Genomic DNA, 25564 nt, shown 5'->3' with positions numbered 1-25564 from the left:
GGAGTTTGTTCTTCATCTTGTCTTGTCATATTCATTTTCACTCCCATATAAAATTTAAAGTTTTCATTTCTTTTAATGTCTTTTTCATAACTTTTTTTTAACATCAGGTATCACTATTTCAATTGATTCAGCTATTGATGATGGACCGGGTTCTCCAAATTGAAAAATCCTTATTTTTATATGCCCTTTAAATTCCCCATCAATGTTTTCAATATAATAGTCTCCCTTTATTTCAAACTTATTTTTCTTGTGTTTTTGTGATTGAAGGTGATTCTTATAGCTACTCTTCAAAACAACCTTTGAGCAGATATCACAATGTTTTCTTTCCAACTTAAGAAGAGATATTTGATGAAATAGATTAAATGTGTGTTTGTTGTTTTGAAGGTGTTTTTTATCATGTTTATATTCGTGATTACAAACATTGCAGTACATTGTATTCACCATGTTTATATAATAAAACATTGCTTCAACGAAAATTTTCTTGATGAAAATTTTGTTTAATTTATAGGTGAATCTGTGCTGAAAACGATTTTATCCTCCAACTTTTTTCACTTCATAAATACAATGTTTCAAGACACCAAAGACAAGTTTCAATCAATCTCTTCATTTGTAAAAGATACTATGAAATATGTCAAGGATGTAAAATTGAACAAAGATAATTATAACAACAATTGGATAAAAACAATTGTGGTAAATCTGAATTCATCAATTTCCTTCAGTGGAAGGGCTTTTAGTCTACCTGGAAGAACATCAATTAAAGTATCTCAAACAAAAGTTTCTCCTCTCCTTCTAGTAATATATTCAAAATGAGAAAAGCAATGAAACAAGTAAAAGTATCAAAAAATAAAAACCTTAAGGATGAAGATTTAGAAAGAAAAGATATGACCATCTGCAAGATGCAAGAAGAAATTTGTATTTTTTTCAACAACCCTAAAGATGTAAATCCTGATGAAATAAAGGATGTGAATATATCAGGTGAATGACATTTCGTTCAAGAGTAGTTAAGGATAATTTAAAATTACCTTCAATATAAAAAATGTTGTAGATGAATCTGGTAATGAAAAAAGTAGATAAATGTCAATGGTAATGTTGTTTCTTCTAATTAAATATGAGTCAATATTCAACTGAAGATTTTGAAGATTATGATAGTTTTATAGATGATTCTGAAGATGAACTTTAGTTTAATTAAAGTTTTACTTTATAAATATGCTAGAATTCCCTGATTCTCCAAATGACAAATTTGAGAATAGTCTGGCATGTGAAAGACAGAGATTAAACACAGAGTCAAAAGCCTATAAACAATATATATTTTGTGATTATCTTCTCATTAATGATAATAAAAAATTTAAAAAGGAAAATAATTATTTTAGATTTACACCACAAATGAATTACTTTGCAAGATTGATTTGAGAAATGAATGTGAAGTATGAGGGTGAAAACACACCTTTCCTTACAAGGGAAGAAACTGAACGTATTGCAAAAATGTTCAAAGGATTGTTGTTATATATCATTCATGGATGTGATTTTCAGGGAAATATCAACACAAGATATTGTATCAATAAAATAATGGATTATCTTGAAATTAAACTTGAACTTAGCATAAAATATACAGTTTCTAAAAAAGCCAACAATAAATTAAATAACCTGTTTTACAAAGATATAAATGAATGATTTTTTACCCATTTGGGGAAATAAGATAAAATTTAACAACCATAAAAATCTCCCAAATTCATTAAGATGTCTCATAGTTGGTTCAAGCAGATGTGGAAAAACCTGCTTTCTTTTGAAGATGCTCCGGATTCCCAAGTTTTTAGATTATGATAATTTAACAATTTTCACAAAGTCGAGTTTTCAACCAGTGTATCAACTACTCTCACAAGGTTTTAATGCTCGTCTTCATAAAGAATATATAATCGGTTGATTTAAACTTGAAGAAAACCAAAATGATTATAACATTGATGATATAATACAACTATTTTGTGATACATAGAGATGTAAAAAGAACTCAAATCCGATAACTTTTATTCTTAATGATAATACGGATGATATACCTTCTCCCCAAGATTTGGATAAATCAATAAAGAACCTCGTTATCTTTGATGATTGTGCTAATGAGAGAAACCAAAAGGTAATGGACAGGGACGAAACAAGAGGGAGACATTCTTCTTTTAACTGTATTTATCTAAGTCAATCATACTTTCAACTTCCTCGTTGTTCCATCAGAAACAATGCTAATACTTTTACGTTATTCAAGTTAAATTCAATAGATATAAACAATTTTTGGAGAGATAATTGTTCTACATTACGTAGTAAAAAGGAACTTGGGGATTACATGAAGCACACGACTGAAAAATATAAATATATTGTTGTGAAACAAGATGAGATATTAAATGACATTTTCAAATAAATAAATGGATGCGAAAGAAAGAGCAAGAATATTTTAGGAACATCAAGAGTTGGTTTCAAAAGTTGCAAAACAACAGGACGACATAAAGAAGAAATGCAGACAGAAACTATTGGGCGAAGAAGCATTTAAAGAAAACAAGGGAAATTTTTTAAAACCACTTTTAAAAACTTCCAAAGAAAAAATAATAGATGTTTCCACAGTTCCCACAATAGAATATACTCCAAAAAAACTTCAAATGATAAAATATTTCAGTCAAATGATGGAGAAAGAATTAGAGCATAGAGTGGAATTAGAATATGATGATGAAGGATTATTTCAACAACTGGAAGAGATTAATCACCCCCCCCCCTGCTTATATTGTGAATGCTCTTCAAAGCAATGAATATTCAGCGGAAAAAAAACCAAAACAGGACTCATTCCAACAGAACAACCAGCAATATTTCATCTTGTTCAAGAAAAGGTATTGATATTTAATGATGAATTAAGGTTCTTGGGTCTGCTCAACCACCTGTTAAACTAACCCCCAGATAAATGTTTCTTCTCACAAAAGATGGAAGACTAGCTTCAACTGTAAGGAATGAATCAAAGTATTTTGATAAACCCTTGGATAAGGAAAATAATGATGACAGAGTATATATTGATCTGCTGAACTCTGTTGATTATAGGGTTATTCTTTCTGGTAAACGTAGCAAGAATGAGAAGGAGAAACACCTTATTCAGGCTTTAAGTATCCTTGGTTCAGGTGTTAGTTTTCTTCAAAATGACCCATCGCAATTAGTTAATAGACTGTTATTGTTGTTAGGTAGTAAGAAGGCTGGAAATAACAATTGTTTTAATGAAGCATCAGACATTTTATACCAGTTGATGAGCATGAAAATAATTAATAAATCTCAATAGAAAGACATTTTATCTCATATTAAATAAGATGAGAAGCACAATCCTGAGTGTTAATTTCACAACAAGTGACCAGATATCTTCATTCCCATACCCACAACAACTTGACCGAACAAAAGAATATGAGGCATCTTTATTGTCCATGGAAACTTATTATACCTTATTTAATATAACTGAGAAAGATGACAACTTTAGTTATAATCTGGGAAGTGGATACAAAACGATAACAGTCTCACCAGGAGCGTATGACATTTCTCGAATATCTTGCGAAATTGTTTGTCTTATGAAAGAACATGGTGATGAACCAAAAATATTGTGATATAAATTCAAAAACATACTTCAAAATCAAGGATTAAACTTAAAAATAACTACAAGGTTGATTTCACAATTGATGATTCATTTGGAGAGTTATTGGGTTTCTCCTCAAAAAAGATTGAAACTATTGGGACGTTTTACAGTTATGTCATTCAAATATCCTCAGGAATAAATTCGGGATTAATTCATTGTGATTTGATTGATGGTGCTTATAATGATGGAATAAAAACAAATACAATATTTCTTTCAGTGCATACTCAACCCCAATTGGTTATAATTCAATATGGAACCCAAAAATTTGGTTTATCTCCCTGTGTCAGGAAAAATCATACACAGAGTAAATTTTAGGAAAACTGACCAAGATAATCGTATGATTTATTTTAATGGAGAAGTTATATCCATCAGAATTCACCTACGTGAAGTTTTCCAATCAATAAATACGATGGTTATTGTGAGGGAACACGAGTTGAGAAAATATAAAATAATTACAGGGGATGGGATGTTCATTTCCCTATACTACAAGGGTGAAGGTATGTATCTTGGTAGAGGATGCTATAAACCTAAGAGAAAAGGGGTGTCGCACATCACTTTAGAAGAGATGGGATAATTGATACTCTCATGAGTATCGGTTCAACTATTCTTAAACATAAAGACCTCGTTGGTTCAACTGCTTCTGTTGTGGGAAATGTAGCCGGTGCTGTAAAGAGCATAAAAGATGCCCAGAAGGAATCTCATAAATTACAAGCACTTAAAGAAATTAAGAAAGGCAAAACTCAATTGTTCCCCCAAGAACGACAGAAAATAATTCGAATACTTGGATCAGGGTTTCAAAAGTTTAAACATCTTTTTTCCTAAATCAATACAAGTATGGAAGCAATTGATAGTGTCTATGATTTGGATGATACTATTATTATCTCAAACTGCACTAAAAAAAAGAAGATTACTTCAAGGTAAATGCAATCACTGGAACAGACTGGAATGCAAATGGTACAAAAGTTTTGAAATAAACAATCAGCAAACCTATTTGAATCTATCCGAAAGTTTCTTGTTGTGTAAATTTTCATTCACTAAGGCTGGGAATTACACAAACGCTACACTCGTAAATGATTTATTCTGGAAAATGTTTGATAGTGTTCATTTGTACATTGGAACACAAGAAGTTGAGGCGGTTGATTATGTCTCTGCTGTATCTGAAATGAAATTTACACTATATACATTCTGTGATAGAATGGGAAAGGGGGCTGTCAAAGGTTTTATTCCTGATATGTCAACGGGAGCAATCACAAACACTAGATATACTCAAAGAAGAGGAACGTATACTCATGATACAAAAGCAGTTGATAGTTTTACTGTGGCAGTTCTTGTTAAAGGTATAATTGGATTTTGTGATCAAAGTTCTGTATGGTCTTAAAATTAGGTATGAACGACAAAGGAATGATAATGAAAATAGATTACTTTTTGGTGTTGCTAGTGCTTTTGGTGATCAGAATAAATTTGTAATTGATGAAATGAGTTGGTATATTCGTGAATATACTCCTAATCTTAAAACAGAAGAGATGTTGAACAGAAGACTTAACTCAAAGAAACCACTCAGTGTATCATACCTTAAAAGAAGATGTCAACACGTTAAACTAAACCAACAAACCACTTACACGTGGAATTTGGGTATTCTGGAAGGAAAGCCACGATATCTGTGGATCATTTTTTTTAAAACCAGATGGCAATACTGCGACTGATAAGAATAATGCATTGATTGATAAGGCTAAGGTCAAACAACTTCGGGTTTCTCCAGATGGAACAATTTATCCACGAGATAGATTGGAAATTAATTGGGAAAAAATAATTTTGCTGATGCATATGTCTTCCCAAAAGGTGTGTGAAAGTAATGGAAATAAAGAACCTATTTTGGATATGACAGCATTTAAAAGTGAGTGCTCAAAAGGAAACTATAAAGTCTAATCGAGTGGATACTTCCCTAGACATTGAAAGAGGAGAGAGTGAAGAAGATGACACATATTGTTTGCTTTTGCAAGAAACAGAAATGCAGATTAATACAGATAATGGTATAATGATTAGTCTCACATGATAATCCACATTGGTATATGTTAATCAAATCAATCTTCATAAACGATCATCTTGTGTTCAAAATCAAAATCCTTGTACGCTTACCCTTAATACAATTCAGAGAAAAGGAGCAGTAAGAATTGATGTTTTGCTCACAAGATATCAGGTTAAAATATTGAATGATACTGGCTCACTCAAAATTAAAATGACAAAACCAATGTTGAAAAAATATTCAATAAGAGAGATGAGTGGAGGATTTCTCCCATTTCTAATTCCTTTATTTGCTGGTTTAAGTGCGGTTGGAGCATTGATGGGTGGTATTTCAACAGCGGTGAAAACTGCCCACAAAAGGAAGGCTCAACTCCGGGCTCAAAAATAATTGGAAAGACATAACAAAGAGTTGGAGAAACAAATTAGTGGAAGTGGTTTAATTATAGATTTTGCTGAAAAACTTGAAGGTCTGCCTGATAAGGTGAGATTGGTCGCTGGAGATATGCTTTCTTCTGTCGCACAAGCAGGTGTAAAATTAACTAAAAGGGTAATGGATTATATCTTTCTAATAAGTAAATGAGCATTGATGAGTGGTTTCAAGAATTTGGAAAGAATACATCAAATTTACAACTTGTCAAATATTGTAAGAAATTAAAAATTCATCATGTGGTTATTTGTGTGAGAGAATAATTTACTAACGTGCCAAAACATAAAAAGAATATTATTATGAACTTTTAAGATAATAATGGGAACGGTTCTCATTGGGTTTGTATTTTTAATAATCAAGACAAATATTATTTTGATAGTTTTGGTCTTCCACCACCTGTTGAAGTCATAAAATTCTTACAGAATGGTGTTTATCAAACATTTCAAGTCCAATAATTAAATTCCAAGTGTTGTGGTCAATTATGTCTATATGTGTTATTTCAACTCAACAAAACTAAAAAAAATTATGACATTATTTTAAATCTAATATATATGACTTATGTTGGTAAAGATGGTTCTATCTTTGGTGTATCCCAAGAACTGGATACTGATTTATCAAATTATTACCCAAAGGCACAGGCTGAACAATATAAATATAGTATAACAAAAAATATTAACATGGAAAATGCTTATAAATTAAAAAATTATCCAAGCCCGACTGACGCGAATGACTTGGTGAGATTAAGTGATTTATCACAATAAATATCCTTTGATAAAACGGCCGTGTATTCCAAAGATACAGAAGTGTTGATATTCTCTCCAGGTCATACAAAATTCACAGTTCAAATTAAAATAAATTTTTGTAAAGAAGGGCATATCGTTTGTGTGAGAAGAGAACAATGGGGGTATGATATGAATGATTTAGGGTATAATTGGTCATTTAAAATTGACCAAAAAGACCTGGAACAATTAAGTCAGTCTCGTCAGGAAGAATATTATCAACTTGGTATGGAGAATGAGTTTCATGAAGCCACGATTTGTAAACAACAAATGAAAGAATTTAATAAGGATAAATATAATAATGGTTTGCCCGTGTTTATATTATATCATGAAAACAGAAAAAAAAAACAGGATTACATGTAATAAGTAGGGAAACACAAAAGGATTTAACTATGGGAAGATGGGGAGGTGTTTCGTGTCATCATATTATTCTAACATATATTTCTAATACATAAATGACAGCAAGAAGACTTCAAGAAAATTATCATTTCTGTGTCCAAGCATACCTTCAAGAAAAGAGTATTTGCTATTTTAATAAATGTGTTCTACAAGATAAGAATGAGGTATTTTCAATAAAAGATTGGTATTATGCTGATATTGATAAACCGACAACTTTAGATTTTATTAGAATGTTAAATAATGAAAAAAATATAGAGTTAAGAAAACGTAAGGCTCTTTTAGAAATGCAAAAGAAATTTTATTGGTTTCCTCTTGTAAAAAAAAAAAAAAATTGTTTCCAGGAATAACAAGAAATGCCGATGAATATATGTATGATATTCTCTGTGGTGTAAGCAATTCAAGGATAGTAAGGGATGAGGAAGACAAGGAGGAGAGACTCTTGTCTTCAGAGTCAGCAGGGCAAAACAATGACTCTTCCTTGCCCCCTTCCCCCCCCCACACCCCTCTCCTTAAAGCTGAAAAACAAACCAAATCCTTTCTTTGTGGCATATTTGAAGTCAACAAAGTTTCATCTGATATCTTGGTAAAAACTGTGTATAAACACTCAACATGCGATGTAACTTTAAGTCTTAGGCTCGCAATAACATCTTCTTCCTTCTTTCAAATTCTTCCTTCTGTGCACAGGAGTGTCTTTTGTATTACTGAATAAACGGCTTGTATATGAACTTACCTTTCTCTGTCTTGAGTTAGCAGAAAACTGCTTCCACAGCACTCCCTAAATTATCTTCAAAAGTGGTGTTTTATTGAACCCAAACACCCAATTTTCACTTGTACACTTCCTTGGACTTTTCTTAGTATGCATGCAAAGGTTCAGGCTTAGATTTTATAGTTTTGGAGCTTTGGAGGAGACACACAGACTCACAGACACACACAGAAACACACACTGACAAACACATGTTGCCTATAATGAGGATAAAAAACACCAAATACCCTTTTCTAGTCGGTATGCTTGGACAAGGAAATGATTTTCTTGAAGCCTTCTTGCTGTCATTTATGCATCAGAAATATATGATAGATTAATATGATGACAGGTAATACCTCTCCATCTTCGTTTCATAAATAAGTTTGTATTCACTTACTTAATATGTAAATTCCTGTTGTTTGTGTTTTCTTTTCATAAACTACAGGAAAGCTGTTATTGACTTTAGCCTTATTGAATTATTTTATTTATTTTTTGCAAATGGTGCTTCCACAAATCTCATTATCGACAACAAGTGGAAAATATTCTTCCTTACGAGACCTATTTAATTCTTTCAGCTCCTGTTTCTGTTTGTGAATTCTGTATGACCCGGAGATAAAATCAACACTTCTGTATCTTTGGAATACACAGCCGTTTTATTTCAGGATATATATTGTGATAAGTCACTTAATCTCACCTCATCCTTTGCATCTGTCGGGCTTGGATAATTTATTAATTTGTCAGCATTTTTCATATAAATTTTTGTTTTTTACTATATTTCTGTCATGCAGCATGTCTTTGCATAATAATTTGACAAATATATATCTAACTCTTGGGTTAGACCAAAGGTAGAACCATTTTTTCCAACATGAGGCATTTGCATTAGATTAAAAATAACTTCATAAATTTTTTTTATTGTTCTTGAGGTGAAATAACACAAACACTGCAGACATAATTGACCACAGCATTGAGAAATTAATTCTTAGACTTGAAATGTTTGATAAAGACAATTCTGTAAGAATTTCATTTCTCAACAGGTGGTGGAAGACCATAAGTATTAAAATAATATTTGTCCTGATTATTATAAATACAAAGCCAATAAGAACCATTTCCATTATTATCTTCTAGATTCTTTGTATTGCTACGTCTGAGGGGGGGGGGGAGGAGTATGCATTCAAAGGGTAATTAGGATGTTTAATTAGCTATGCCATGCTGTTCGAGTTGTACCAGGATCTCGATGTAATGAACTAGGAATTCAGTGGTGGTTTATTGTCTAGTACATGTCCATTTCTTAAAGGGAGAAATGATAACTGTCAAGTAATTAGATAGGGAGACGGGTTAGGGTAAGTGTTGATGCGTATTCCCTTTTAGTATTTCATGTAGGATTGCCTTGAAATGACAGAACGGTGCTGCGGATGGCTCCGCTCCCTTGATGATGATTGGCGGAAGGTGGCAGGCGGAGGACCAATGAGGGGCTCTGTGGGAAGTTAAGAGGACTCATGAGGATGAAACGATCTGATTAGAAGAGAGAGAGAGATAAAAATAGCTGGGGAGTTTGTTCACTCCTCTTGCCGAGGCTCTCTTCTCTTAGCCCGCTCTTGTCGAGGCTCTCTTCTCTTAGCCCGCTCTTGTCGAGCCTCTCTTCTCTCAGCCCCCTCTGGACGGAGTGCTCGTCACAGCTCTCTTGTCTCAGGGCTCTCTCTCTTGTTGAGCTTGCTCGTTCCTGATTTGTCATGCCTCCTGCCCTTGCTGTGCCTCGTGTCTCACCTCGTTTGGCTCTCGTGTTCCGCTGGCTCTGGGTACGGGACCGGACAGTGGGCAGACCTGCTTCCCTCTCCTGCTTGCATATTGGCACATGAACTTGGTTCCCTGGCGGCTGTGAGCGGTTTTGTGCCCACACCGCAGGAGGTCGACACCACCAAGAACAACACCACGGTGGCTGGTTGGAGCTCACAGGCAAAGAACGACAATTCTGCATGTAAGGTTTCACAGAACATCTGTACTACCATGTCTCCTGCCCCTGACAGGTGCAACGCCAGCTCATCCGGCACCAATCCAATGACTTTTGCATCCACACCACGGGCAAGCCTGATGAACTACCTTCGTTGTGTGTGTGTGTGTGTGTGTGTGTGTGTGTGTGTGTGTGTGTGTGTGTGTGTGTGTGTGTGTGTTTGTGTGTGTGTGTGTGTACCTGGTGCCTTAGAGGGTTTGAGATTTGTGTACCGATGAATTGATTCTTTACATTTTGCTGTTTATCCATTGAAATTGTTTGGGTTTTCCCCCACGCCCGAACCCACACCACCTTTCGTCAAATCGCCCACGGATCCCTCCTCTTTCAGAGCCTTCTTATCGCTCTTGTGTAGAAATAAACGATATTAACTCAGGAAAAAGTGACTCGTGCCACCTTCTTCGTCCCGTTTGCTATAGAGTGATCAAAACCACCACCCTTGGGTTGTAAAACGATAAACTGCCTCCATCGTTTCAGGTCATCCTAAGTTGGCGGGATTGTTCAAGTCCCGTGAACGTCACAGTATATTGAGACAAGTTTGTAAATTCATCTCTCATATAAATAACCACATTATCAATTTTTAATTTCTTACAATATTTGACAAGTTCTATATTTGATGTATTCTTTACAAAATCTTTAAACCACTTATCAATGCTCATTTATTAAGGAGAAAGATATAATGTATTACCCCTTTCAGTTAATTTTACAACTGCTTGTGCGAGAGAAGAAAGCAGATCTCGAACTAACATTCTTGCTTTATTAGGTAGGCTTTCAAGTTTTTCAGCAAAATCTACATTTACATCACTTCCACTAATTTGTTTCTCCCACTCAATGTTATGTCTTTCCAACTCTTTTTGGGCCTGTATTTGAGCCTTCCTTTCGTTGGCAGTTTTTACTGCTGCAGAAATTCTGACCGTCAATGCTCCCAATGCATCAAAACCAGCAAATAAAGGAATTTGAAATGGGAGAAATCCTCCACTCGTCTCTGTTGTTGTATATTTTTGCAATGTTGGTTTTGACATTTTCATTTTAAGTGAGCCAGTATCGTTGAAGATTCTCACCTGTTGTCTTGCAAGCAGAAGATCACTTCTTACTGCTCTTTTTCTCTGAATTATATTCATGATACTCCCTCGAAGCTTTTGATTTTTAATACAAGATGATTGTTTATTAAGATTGATTTGCTTAACATATACTGCAGTTGGCACTTTACTAATAATTTACTTATCAAAAATTATGAGACTAATCAAAACACCATTATCTGTATTCATCTGTAATTCTGTTTCTTCCAAAAGCAAACTATGTTTCACCTTCTTTTCTCTCTCATATTTCAATGTATATGGAAGTATCCACTCCATTCGACTTTATAGTTTCCTTTTGAGCGCTCAGGTCAATCACGTAGATTGTATTTAGGCTTTTAAATGCAATCATATCCAAAATGGGTTCTTTATTTCCATTGCTTTCACATACCTTTTGGTGAGAGTTGTAAGCTTTGGCATAAACATTTTTATCCCAATAAATTTCAAATCTGTCTCGTGGATAAAATGTTCCATACAGAGAAACCCCAAGTTGTTTCACATTCGCATTATCACTCAATGCATTATTCATATCAGCAGCCGTTTCGCCATCTGGGTTCTCAAAAACGAGCCAAAGGTATCATGTCACCAAAGATGAGCCAAAGCCAAAGGTACCTTCCAGAACACCCAATTTATATGTGTTAGTAATTTGGTTCATTCTAACATGTTGATCTCTAATTTTTTATGCTATTATACATTTACATTTTGTGGTTTCTTTCAGTTAAGTTTCATATTCAACATCTCTTCTGTTTTAAGATTAGGAGTGTATTCACTGAAATACCACTCATTTCATCAATAACCAATTTATTATGAGCACCAAAAGCATTACCAACACCAAAAAAGCAATCTGTTTTCATTCCTTTGCAGTTGAAATCTAATTTTAAGTCGATACAGAACTTTATCAAAATCCCAAAATCCAAATATTACTTTAAGAGGAAATGCCACAGTAAAACTACTACATGCTTTTTTATCATCATTATACATTGCTTGCTTTGACTATAACCAGGGTCTGTGTTTGTTCCCATTGCCATATCAGGAATAAATCCTTCAACAGCCCTCTTACCCATTCTATCACTAAATTAATATGGTGTATATTTCACCATTTCAGATGTAGCAGGTATATTATCGACCGCTTCCCATCTTGTGTTCCAATATAAAAACAAACACTATCCAACATTTTCCAGAATAAATCATTTTCGAGTGTCACGTTTGTGTTATTCCGCGCCTTGGTGAATGTGAATTTACACAAGAAACTATCAGCTAGATTCAAGTATTTTGATGATTATTTATTTCAAAGATTTTTGTTCCGTTTGTCTTCCAGTGTGTTCCTGTAAGAGCATTTACCTTGAAGTCATCTTCTTTTTTTTGGAGAGTTTGAGATGATTATGGTGCCATTCAAATCAAAGTTTCTATCAATTGCTGTCATACTTAGATATTTAGTAAAAAAAATATGATGTTAAAACTTTTGAAACTCTGATCGAAATATTTTAATTTATTTCTGTCGTTCTTGGGGAGACAATGGAGATTTACCTTGCTTAATTTCTTTTATTGCTTGTCATTTATGGGATTCCTTTTGAGCATCATTTATACTCTTTATTGCACCCGCTACATTTCACATGGCCGAAGCAGTTGAACCTATTAGGTGTTTATGTATAAGAATAGTTAAAACTATACACAGTAGAGTATCAATATCCCATCTCCGATATTTCTAAATTGATGTCCTACACGCTATTGCCTTTTTGGTTTATAGTATCCTCGACCAAGATATATACCTTCACCCTTGTAGTTTGGGGAAAGGAACATCCCACCCCCTGTAATTTTTTTTATATTTTCCGAACTTGTGTTTCCTCACAATAACCATCATATTTATTCATTGGAAAACTTCACGTAGGTGAATTCTGATGGATGTAATTTCTCCATTGAAGGAAATCATACTAGCAGCTTGAATGGTTATCCTAAAATTTACTCTGTATATGGTTTTTCCTGACTCGGGTAGATAAACCAGATTTTTGGCTCAATATTGAATTTATAACCAATTGGTGTTGAATATGCGTTGAATGAAAATATTGCATTTGTTCTTATTCCATCATAATAAACACCATCAATTAAATCACAGTGAATTAATACTGAATTTATATCTGACGATATTTGAATGACATGATCACTGAAAAAAGTCCATTTTTTTCTATATTTTTTGAGGAGAAACCCACTAATTCTTTAAATGAATTATCAATTGTGAAATCCCCTTTGTGATTTTTTTAAAAGTTAAATTGTTGATTTTGAAATGTTTTTGAATGTCTACAACAATATTTTTGGGTTCATCACCTTATTATTTCACAAGGCGAGCAATTTTGGTCGATATTTGAGAAATCTTGTTTGCTCTGGGTCAAACTGTTATAGTTTTGTGTCAGCTTTCTGGATTAAGACTAAACTTTTTTCGTTTTTCTCTGTCACACTAAATTGGGTATTAGATGTTTCCAGAGACAATAAAGAATCCTCATATTCTTTTGTTGGGTCAACTTGTCGTGGGTAAGGGAATGAAACTGTGTGATCAATCATTGTGAAATTAAAACTTAGGATTGTGCTTCTCTTCTTATTTAATATGGGATTTTAATATATTTTTATTGACATTTATTAATTATTTTCATATTCATTAACTGAGCTCAAATGGATGATGCTTCATTCAAGCAATTGTTTGCAGTCTTCTTACTACCCAACACCACCAATAGTCTAACTAATTGTGATGGATCATTTGGAAGAAAACCATCACCTGAACCAAGCCTATTTATAGCCTCAATAATGTGTTTCTCCTTTTCATTCTTCTTTCTTCTCCAAGCAACACCAACCCCATAACCAAGTGAGTTTAGTAAATCAATATATACTCAATCTTCCTAATTTTTCATTTTCAATGGCTCAATAAAATAATCTGAAACTCGATTCTTAGCTGAAATATATAATCCATATTTTGGAAGAAGAAACATTAATCTGGTGGGCGAATCAAGCAGATGGTTGAGCAGAGCTCAAGAACCTCAATTCATCATTATATATCAGTACCTTATCTATAAACACAATATAATATTGCTGGTTGTTCAGTTGGAATGAAACCTGCTATGGTTTTTGAATCTGCTCAATATTCATTGTTTTGAAGAGCCTTCACAACATTATCAGGAGGTTTAGTGATCTCTTCCAGTTGTTGAAATAATACTTCATCATCATTTTCTAATTCCACTACATGTTAAAGTTCTTCTTTGTCATTTTTCTAGAATCTTTTAACATTGAAGTTTTTTAGAATGTATTCTCTTGAAGGAATTGTAGACATTTGTTAGAAAGTATTTAGTGTTTTAAAAAATTTATCTTCTTTTCTTTTGAACACTTCTTCACCCATTAGTTTCTGTCTGTGTTTCTTCTTTATGTCTTCCTTTTTGTTTTAAAACTATTGAAACTTACGATTGATGCTCTTCAAACCTTCTTGCTTGTTCTTTCAGATCAATTTATTTTTTGAAAAATATCATTTGGTTTCTCATCTTGTTTCATAACAATATATTAATATCTTCCAGTAATGTTATTTATGTACTCAAATTCTTTTTTACTACACAAAGTAAAATAATTGTCTCTCCAAAAATTATTTATATCTCTTGAATATAACGAATAAAATAAAAGTATCAGCAATTTTTCCTCTTGAGCAACGAGGGAGTAGAAAATATGATTGCCGAAGATAAATACAATGACATGAAGAATGTCTCCCTCTTGTGTAGAAGCTATCCATAAGCATTTGGTTTCTCTCATAAACACAATCAACAAAGATGAGATTCTTTTTTGATTTATCGAAATATTTGATTTATGTTATATCATAAGTATTACCACGAAGAATAAAAGTTATAGGTTTTCATTTATTTTTACATTTCTATGTATCACAAAATAGTTGCATTATATCTTCATTGTTACAATCATTTATTTTGTTTTGAAGTTTAACTAAACCAATTATGTCTTATTTTTGAAGAGCTGTATTACAACGTTGTTAGAGTATGTGAAACTGCAGTTGAAAACTTGACGTTGTGAAAATTATTAAATAATTCAAAATCTAAAAAGTTGGGAGTAAAGAGGATCTTTAAAAGCAAGCATGTTTTTACACATCTGCTTGAACAGACTATTCGACATCTTAATGAAAGTGGAAGATTTTTATGGTTGTAAATTTTATCTTATTTTCCCAATGGGTAAAATAATCATTCACTTATATATTTAGAAAGTACTAGACGACCCGTGAACCCGTTGGTTTCCCATTGTGACAGCGGTTGATAAAAAAATCATTTCAAAAAATAAGAATAGAAAAAAAAGATAGCTCCAGCGAACTATACTGCTGAGGTTGTTTGCATTGATCAAATAATCCCAAAGTGTACTTGACTGAATCGCGAATTTTTTTTTTAACATTTTTGTTTGTTGGGCGATTTGAACGAGACTTGATATTGCACGTCAATGTGAAAAAAAAAACGGAAAAGAAAGTCAAAGAAATTATTGTGCGTAATCTTCGAAACAGAATTGTATTTGTTATTGAACACAGAAGTATTAGATCAAAATGTTGGTTCATTTTATGCTTTAAAATATATCGTTCTTTGTCTATTCTAAAAGTTTAAGATTTTTTTAATCAATCATTAAAAAAGATAGCTCCAGCGAATGATACCGCTGAGGTTATTTGCATTGATCAAATTCTCTCGAAGAGTACTTGAATGAATCGTGAATTGATTTTTTAAATAATTTTTTTCGTTGCTCGATTTTAATGAAACTTGATACTGCACAACACAGCCGAATAATGATTAAGGTGGCCCTAAATTTTTTGTGCTATCGTCTACCCTTTTTGCTGTATTTCAGCAATATACATACATACATACTACATACAAGATGAGAGTTTTAGTAATACAAATATATATATATATATATATATATATATATATATATATATATATATATATATATATATATATATATATATATATATTGTTGTGGTTACCAAATTCGCAAACCACCATTCAGGTCCCTTAGGTGAGGTATCTCGGTAAGTACATGTGTAGTTAGGCCCAAACCCGTTGTCTAGTGGGAATACATGTCATTTATGTGTGCTGCGACTCTTCAGGATAGCCGTTTTTCTTTTACTATCTTTAATTTGGACCAACCGCCATGATTACCACCACAATCACAACATCAACCACCAACCACAACGCCGCTTCACCACAACGCCACGACCTTCCCGTCACACCTCGCAACCGTAGCATCGCCACCGTTCTTGCCCCGCTTGTGGGGACCGGTGTTGGACTCGTGCAGGGCGCGCGCCGAACAGCGTGTACAAAATCACGGATTTTGTGCTTCAAAAACGGATCAAAAACGACACACGCCCACTTTTTGCCGTCCAATCGGTGAGCGAGGGGCGAATTGGCCCCGCCCCAGGGCGATCGATATATGCAAATTTATGGATCAAAAAGCCTTCACGCCCACTTTTTCTCGGGCCAATGGGGAGCGAGGTGAAAGGTCGAAGGGAGGGGGTCAAAGATGAGAGGGCGAAGCTACGGGGCTGATAAAAGGACCGTGTTCGTCAGTCAGGAGGGTGGTAGACGAGGAGAGTAGGAGAGTAGGAGAGTCGGAAACAGAGAGTCAAGACTTCGCGGGCGGTGGAGTTGGCAAGAAGGAGCTGGTCGTCGTGTGCGTTGGAGTCGGAGCGGAGGGGACGGAGCTGTGGAAAGGCGGCGACACCAGACGAGGGGGTGCTCGCGTCGGGAGCTGCACCCCAGGGAGGCCGACAGCGCGACCTGGCCGAGGTGGAGACGCTCGTCGCGGGATAATAAAAATCCTCTATACCCCGAGCATCAGCAACCCCCTCCTGTTTCCCCCCGCGCTGAGATAGTGCGACCAAGGGGCCCCTTTCCCACCCCCTACCAGACACTGTCCGCGAGGCCCGCGGAGTTGAGGCGCCATCGCCGCTCCGCGTCTCATCACCAGACGGGTAGGCCGACCCGGTCTCGGCCTCAGGCCCGCCTCATCCTTGAGGGTATTCTTTTCCTTGGTTTTGGGTATGTGTTGTCGGCGCCGTCTGTGAAGTAGAATTGTATAAGTGTTGCCGTGTGCTCGGTAGTCGGTATTAGCTCTGCATTGTGTTTTCGCTTTTATATTTGCTTTTTTTGTAAATTGAATTGTGTTTTTCTTTTCTGTGTGCATTTGGTGGAATTGTATATGTGTGCTTCCCGTGTGCCGCGAATAAATGTGCTTTATTATTGAACTGTTTCCCGCTTCGCTTCGTCATTTCTTTCTTTGAATCCTCATCTTGCTTCACGTAAAGGGTTGGTAGTGGGCTGAATATGCCCGATAATTAATCGAACCGTCGAGGTCGACGAATAACACCGCTCGGTTATCCCGATAGTACGGAACGGGTCGCTTAAGTGGCCCGTGTCCGAAGTCGACCTGCGGCGAGGTGCGATCGCCCGGTCTACCCTCCGCGTGGGTACTTAGGTAGGTCGAATTTGGCGAGCAACCCTATCCCACGCGGGGGCTGATTGGCTCGATCGCGGTGAGACCGAAAGGTCCACCCGTGACTGGTTCCCGGCGTTCGTCCGAGAGGGTCACGACTGGATTGTCCGTCCGGTGGGCGACGTGCCGCGATTCGAGTTACGTGGCCGTCAGCACGCCGGCGGGCGCGAATCCGCAACAATATATATATATATATATATATATATATATATATATATATATATATATATATATATATATATATATATATATATATATATATATATATATATATAGATATATATATATATACATACAGATAGATACCATATAAATTTTTATTGGCTTTTTTAGAAACTATGTTTTATCCTGAGTTCAAGTTTAATTTCAAGATAATCCATTAGTTTTATTTTTGCGATATCTTGTGTTAAGTTTTCCCATATCTATCTAAAATTCCAGCAATCTGTGTGTGTGTGTGTGTGTGTGTGTGTGTGTGTCTGTGGGTGTGTGTGAGTGTGTGTGTGTGTGTGTGTGTGTGTGTGTGTGTGTGTGTGTGTGTGTGTGTGTGTGTGTGTGTGTCTGTGACCGCTGTTTCTCGACAACCACTGGTCCAATCTAATTGAAACTTGCCAGATATATTGCTGGGGACTTGAGGATGTGCCTTTTCAAGGTTTGATATTAATCAGACAAGTCCCTCCCAAGTTATGGCCATTTATTTACCAACCAATGACAAGACACGTTGTTGCGTTGGCGTGGCTGATGGGGGAAGGGAACCACAGTCGTGCTCCCCATTACGGGTTATAACGTACGGGCTTCTGGAGAGTGATGACTTCATGTATTCTAATAATTTCTCGATTTCTTATGCGCATTTATAGATAAACACAATGCCCCAAGTTATGATCGTTTTCATATTTTATGTTGCATAAATTTCGGTAACATCAGAGTGAGCTGGTATGCTCCGAACGAGGAAGTAAAAATTTTTTTCTCTCTCTTCTCTTCTCTTTTTGTTTTCCTTGTGACGCATTGTGAAAAGGCAAAATACGTTGGCGTAAATTGAATAATTGGCCATTAAAACTAAATTGCGAATAATCGTAACTGTGATATGCAAACTTCCGGGCCACGCACGTACGGGCATGCGAGAGTGAAGAAACGGCCTGTGTGGTTGCTGTTTCTTGCTCGCAGTTTGAATATTCATTTATTTATTTATTTATTTATTTATTCCTGGCACGTACAAGTAATGATAATTCTGAATAATATATATCACCAATCGATGAAACATTTGTTCTGTCTTTTATCTTGCAAGAAAAGGTGTATTATCTCCCTCAGACTTAACATTCATTTCTCTTATTAATCTTGCAAAGTAATTTATTTTTGGTGTAATTTTGAAACAGCTATGTTCCTTTTTACATTTTTTCCCACTAATTAGAAGATAATCACAGAATTTACATTGTTTATATGATTTTTCCTCTGTATTTAATCCCACTTTATCCCATGCAGGACGATTCTCAAATTTGTCATATGCAGTGTCAGGAATTCAAGAGGTTCAAGAGCTCGGAAACTATTACATATAAATATATTCTACTACAATATACTATATTTATATCGTAAAACATTACTTCAAATAAAATTCATATTCGTTATCATCTTCGGGACTTCCATTGGTGCTTTCACAATTATCTATAAAAAATATTTTCATTACAATTGTTTGTATGCAAACTCTTGGTATCATAACTTTCTTCTGTTCCAACAGAGATACAATCATCACTTTCATAATCTTCAAAATCTTTACTAGGAAAATGACTCATATTTAATTAGTAGGAAAAACATTACCATCCATATCCATATACAGTACTTTTGTTCATGAACAGATTGAACTACGACATTTTTACGTCAAATGTAATTTTAAAATGTTCCTTAACTACTGCTGAAAAAATGTCATTTCACTTGATAATTACCATCCTTTATTTCATCAAGATTTACATCTATAGGGTTGTTGAAAAAACTACAAGTTTCTCCTTGCTTATTGCTGATGGTCTTATCTTTACTTTCTAAAGCTTTCGAAAGAAGGTTTTTCTTTTTTGATACTTTATCTTGTTTCATTGCTTTTTGATGTTTTGAATATATTGCAAGAAGGAGAGGAGAAACTTTTGCTCGAGCTACTTTAATTGGTATTCTTTCAAATAGACTAAAAGTCCTTCCACTGAAGCAAATTGAAGAACTCATATTATTAACCATAATTGTTTTTATCCAATAGTTGTCTAATTTATCTTCATTGAATTTTACATTCTCAACATATTTCTCATTATCTTTCAGAAATGTAGAGATTGAATGAGACTTGTCTTTTGTATCTTGAGACACTGTATTTATTCAGTAAAATAAGTTTGTTGCTAAAATGGTTTTCAGCATAGATTCACCTAAAAACAAAACGTAATTTTCATCAAGAAAATGTTATTTTATGCAATGTTTTTGTGTGTATATATGCTGAATACAATGTACTGCAAAGTTTGTAATCATAAATATAAATGCTATATAAAACACCTTCAAAGCAACACACACACATTCAATGTTTTCAGACATCTCACCATTTGAACAAGACAGAAACAAAACATTGTGATGCCTGTTCAAATAATGTTTTAATAGAGAGTAATTAAAAACACCTTCAATCAGAAAAACACACACACAACATGGCAAGACACTTGAAGAGAAATATGAAGAAAATTGGATTTAAGGGAGATGTCATTGAGACGAAACCATTTGAAATAACAACTCTTCAAAGGTGGTTTAAAGATCGGATAGAGGTAAAACTTACAAGATTTAATTTGAGTGTAAGATCCATTTTGGAAGCGATTAATATCTCAAAGGATTCCATTATCAATGTTGTTCGTAGAATGTTGAGAAAGCATCAATCATTCAAAATATTTTGGAGCCTTCTTTACATTCTCAAGAGAAGATAATGTTGTTGAAGAAAAAGCCAATACACCTTATTTCATCAATTGATAGCTTCTTTAAATCTATTATCTTTGAAGAGCTTATTAGATTTGAATTTGAAGAACAAGGCAATGTGTTCAACATTGGGAATGTTTCATACATAGTTCTTAATATTATTAAATCCACTCTGCCAAAGGCTTCTTCTTATATTTATTTACAGAAGGATATTAAGAATAAAAGGGCAATAATTAATATATAAAATACTGATAATAGATGCTTTCTCTGGAGTAGCTTAGCACATCTTTTCCACACTAAAGGGACTGTGAAAGAGTTTCAAAGTATAAGATATATAAGAATATTTTAGAAATTTGGGATCTAGGTATCTCTCGAGAAGAACTCATGAGCTTAAAATATATAACAAACTTTGAGAATATGAAGAACCGATCAATAAATGTGTAAGTTTTAACTGATAAAATTCTCAGAGTTTGTAATACCATGTCCAATGATAATTGGTCAAATGACCGTCATGTCGATCTTCGATATCTCATGAATCAAGAAACTGCTCATTATGCTTATATCAAAAACTTTTCTTGATTGGAAAGTAGTCAAGTCTATAAATCAAAGCATAAATCATATCCATGAAAGAGGTGTCTAAATATCTTTTAGATATCAACAAAAACTTGATAAACATTAAAAGTATTGTTCTGATCATAAAGCAGCATTTATTGAGATGCCAGAATCGGGAGAGAAAGTTGTATTTAATGAAACAAATAAATGTGTAAAACACCCATTTATAATATATGCTGATTTTGAGAGCATCTTGGAAAAGACTGATCTTAAAAAATATCAAAAGCATGTTTCTTGTGGGATTTATTATTGCATTAAATCATCTGCAGGAGGTAAATATGATAAGTTGAAGTTGTATAGAACACCTGATGCTACTGATGAATTTGTTAAAAGGATTGAGGATGATTGTATAAGGCTAACTAAAATTATGTCAAGAACAAATAAACCCCTTAACTTATATCCCAATGAAGAGAAATAATTTGAAGAAGCAAGGATTTGTCATATATGCTTAGAGACTTTGGTAAAAACTGACAAAAGGGTTAGAGATCATTGCCATATAATGGGGAAATATAGAGGAGCAGCTCATAATAATTGAAATCTTAATTATATAATCCCGACATTCATACCTGTATTTCTTCATAATAATTGTCATCATAATACGCATCTCTTTATAAAACAACTAAGTAAGACTCCTGGAAAGATAAGAGCAATTCCCAATACAGATCAAAATTAGATCTAATTTACAAAACAGATTTATACTCATGAAATGGGTGCAAATACAACTATTAGATTTATTGAGTTATAAATTTATGGCAAGCTCTCTAAGTTCTTTGGTTTCAAACATCCATTTTCCTGTACTTTCTCGTCAATTTAGGACTGAAGCCGACTTGGATAAAGATATTCCTCTCCTTTCTATACAGAGCATTACCCATGTGATTTTATGGATTTGTTTGAAAGATTAAAAGAAACAAGACTTCCTCCTAAAAAGCGTTTTTATAACAAGTTAGAAATATATCATATTAAGGGTGAAGAATATGAAAGAGCAAAACAAGTTTGGAAAGAATTTGAGATAAAGAATATGGGTGAATATCATGACATTTATTTAATAGATGATGTTTTATAACTAGCTGATGTGTATAAGACATTTAGAGAAGTTTTTTTTATCATCAACATTCCAGTGGAATTGATCCTGTCCATTATTATTCAACTCCTGAAATAACCTGGAGTGCTATGTCAAAAATGACGAAACAACTCCTTGATCTTCTAAGTGATGTAGATATGCATCTTTCTTTATGTACCGTGATGCTAATAAATTGTGTGGCTGGGTAATGTATGAACCTCAACCCTCTGGTAATTTTAAATGGGTGAAAGAATACGAGTACACATCTATCTTCGATGACACAATCTCCAAAAGTCAAGAAGAATTAGATAAACAGGGTTGTGGGTATTATTTTGAAGTAGATTTAATCTATCTTCGAAAACTTCACAACAAACTTAAAGACCTTCCTCACAGAGCTGAAAAAGAGATCCCCAATCAAGAGCTATCCGCTCGTTATCAACAACATTTATTTAGTTCTTCAAATGATTTTAAATATATTCCGACAACTAAGTTACTAACAACATTGTTTGATAATGAGAAGTACAGTATTTTAACATCAAATTAATCTAAAGCAATTTTTAGAAGCAGGACAAAAAGTTAAAAGGTACATGGGACATAAAGTTTAGTCAAAGTCATTAGTTCGGTAAATATATTGATTATGATACAAGGATGAGAAGAAAGGCTAATAATGATTTGGAGAAGGACTTTTACAGGTTGATGAATAACTCTGTTTTTGTAAAACATTGGAAAATATATGGAATACAGTGGAAGAATTGCTAAAACTTGTGAGCAGGCAGAGAAGCTGATAAATAAACCAAGCTATAAAAGAGCATAAATATCTACAGATAATTTTTGTGCTGTTCATTTGAAAAAAGAGAGTATTAAGATGGATAAATAGATTATGTAGGAACATCTGTTTCAGATCTTTCAAATTTTTTATTGTATGATTATTTTTATAATAATCTAAAGAAAAGATATGGTGAGAATATTTTATTGCTATATATGGATACAGATATCTTCATTCTAGAGATAAATAGAGATGATGTTTATCAGGACATGAAAGAAGATGAAGATATTTATGATACAAGTAATTTAATAATCCACTCTTTTCGAATAAGAATAAAAAGGTTATTGGTAATTTAAAGATAAATTAGGTGAAAATACACAAAGTGAATTTGAAGGTGTTTGATCAAAGGCATATGCTTATAAATACTTAACGATAGGGCTAAATGAATGAAAATGTGAAAATAAACTTTAAGGTCTAAAGAAGAGTGTATTAAAAGAGACAATTAACTTTCAACATTACTTGAATGTGTGTGGAAGAGAAAAGATGGTTATGGAGAGAGGAATCTTATTATAAATTACATACACGAAATATTCTCAGAGACTGTAAGAGAGAAAGCTCGAACAGCATTTGATGATAAAAGATCTGAAAAGAGTTGTGGAATAAATTCAATATCTTATGGGTTTAAAGGATATGTATGAATAAAAATGGGCTTGGGGGTTCTAAAGGGGATACTGCCACATTTTTTACTGATTAATAAATTAAGCTATTCCTGAAAATGAAACATAAACAAATATTTATAGGATCTCTTAGATGACTCAATTTGGCTAAAGAAATGATAATATGAAAGGAAAGTAACCCCCCACACAGCCCCCGGCAGGGAAGTTGTGGGAAAAAGGGAAGTGTTTTTTTTTTAATTCCTTTTTGAGGCTCGTGTGAGAGCTAACACACAACACACAGCAAGGGGGCATGAGACGAGAGGGGTGGGAGTGGGAAGGACAAAACAGTGGGGAACAGAGACATTAGGAGATCTGTGGAAGGGAGAGGGATGGAATGGGGAACATGGGGAATAGATGATGGACATTACAGGGACTTTCAGGAAGGAAAGCAGGGAATTTGAAGGAGGTGGGCTTGGGTGGATTTTCGGGGGTAGAAAGAAACAAATACTTTGACAAAGTATTGTGTTCCAGTTTGAAAAGGAGAAATATTAGTGAGAGTAAGTGAGCGAATAATTCGACTTTGAGAAATGTGACACCGTGTCAAACCCTCCCTTTTGACGCTACTTTTAGGTCTTCAGGGTCCTCTGGGTCTTTTGAGTGTTTTGGTTTTGGTCTTTCGGGTCCTGGGGATCTTTTTCATCTTCTGGATTTTGGGGTCTTTTTAGTCTTTTGGGTCTTCAAGGTATTTTAGTTATTTTGCATCTTTTAGGTCTTTGGGATATTTTGGGTCTTTGGGGTCTTTGGGTTATTTGGGGGTGTTCTGGGTGTTTTGGGTCCTTGGGCGGGGGGGGGGGTGGAGTTCTTTTGGGTCATCTTGGCACTTTAGGTGAGGTATTTCAGGTTACAATTGTGGGTGATGTCATGTCAGCTGTCCAACCAATGGGTGAAGAGTGGATATGCTGCACATACAAACATACCGATATATGTACTGGCGATATATGTACATACATACATATATGCATACATACTTAATCACATATACTTGCTCGTTTGCATATCGAATATATTTATTTGACATTTATTTGTAACATGTAAAGATCCAAGTGGTTTAATGCTCTAAGTTGTCTAATATGTCTGAAGGCTTTAAGGGGTCTAAATGGTGTTAAGGGCAAAGGGGTCGGAAGGGAATCAAAGGGTGTAACAGTCTAAAGGTTCCAGGGACCAAAAGTGTATGTAAGATCAAATTGGTGAAGGGATCTAATGGTGTCGAAAGTGTTGAAAGGGTCTTAAAGGAAAAAGGAGCCTTAAAGGGTAAGAGGGGACTTGGAGGTATTTTGGGCACAAGGGGTCTTTTGTGTCTTCATGGGGTTTTGGATCCTCAGGGACTTTTGGATCATCTGGGTCTTTTTGGTCATCTGGGACTTTTTGGTCTTTTTCGTATTTGGGGTCCTCTGGGTCTTTTGGGTATTAAGCATATTGGGGGTCTTAAAGGGTATTCGACATTTGAAGGGTCTCAGCAGTTCAAAGGGTCGACAGGTCATTCCAATAGGATATAATTAATGAATAGAAGTATGTAATATACAGACACAAGAAGCACAACACACACAAACACAAACACACACATTCATCAATTTATAGTAGATGCACCACCCCCCCCCCCACCCAACTAACACCACTGGCTCTCCTGCTCCCTAGGTCGACAGAGCCCTGCCCACCTCTCCCCCCCCCCCACCTCACTGGCACCTCTGCCCCATTCTCTGTCCATGGAGCTCTTCTGCCACCCACCCCCACTCACCTCACCCCATCCCTCAGGCAAGCTAAACGATGTGCTGCCTTGGTATATAATGGTGGGGATTAATTCACTGATGCATTGGTGTTTGAATAGAAATATGTGTATTGACTGAGGGCTTGCCATTGTGGAGAAGAGGAGGAGTAGGGT

The sequence above is a fragment of the Eptatretus burgeri genome, chromosome 1, assembly GCF_056783735.1.
Source record: "Eptatretus burgeri isolate ZD-2024b chromosome 1, Ebu_testis_v1, whole genome shotgun sequence".
NCBI classification, from domain to species: domain Eukaryota; kingdom Metazoa; phylum Chordata; class Myxini; order Myxiniformes; family Myxinidae; genus Eptatretus; species Eptatretus burgeri.
This window is presented reverse-complemented; position numbering follows the sequence as displayed.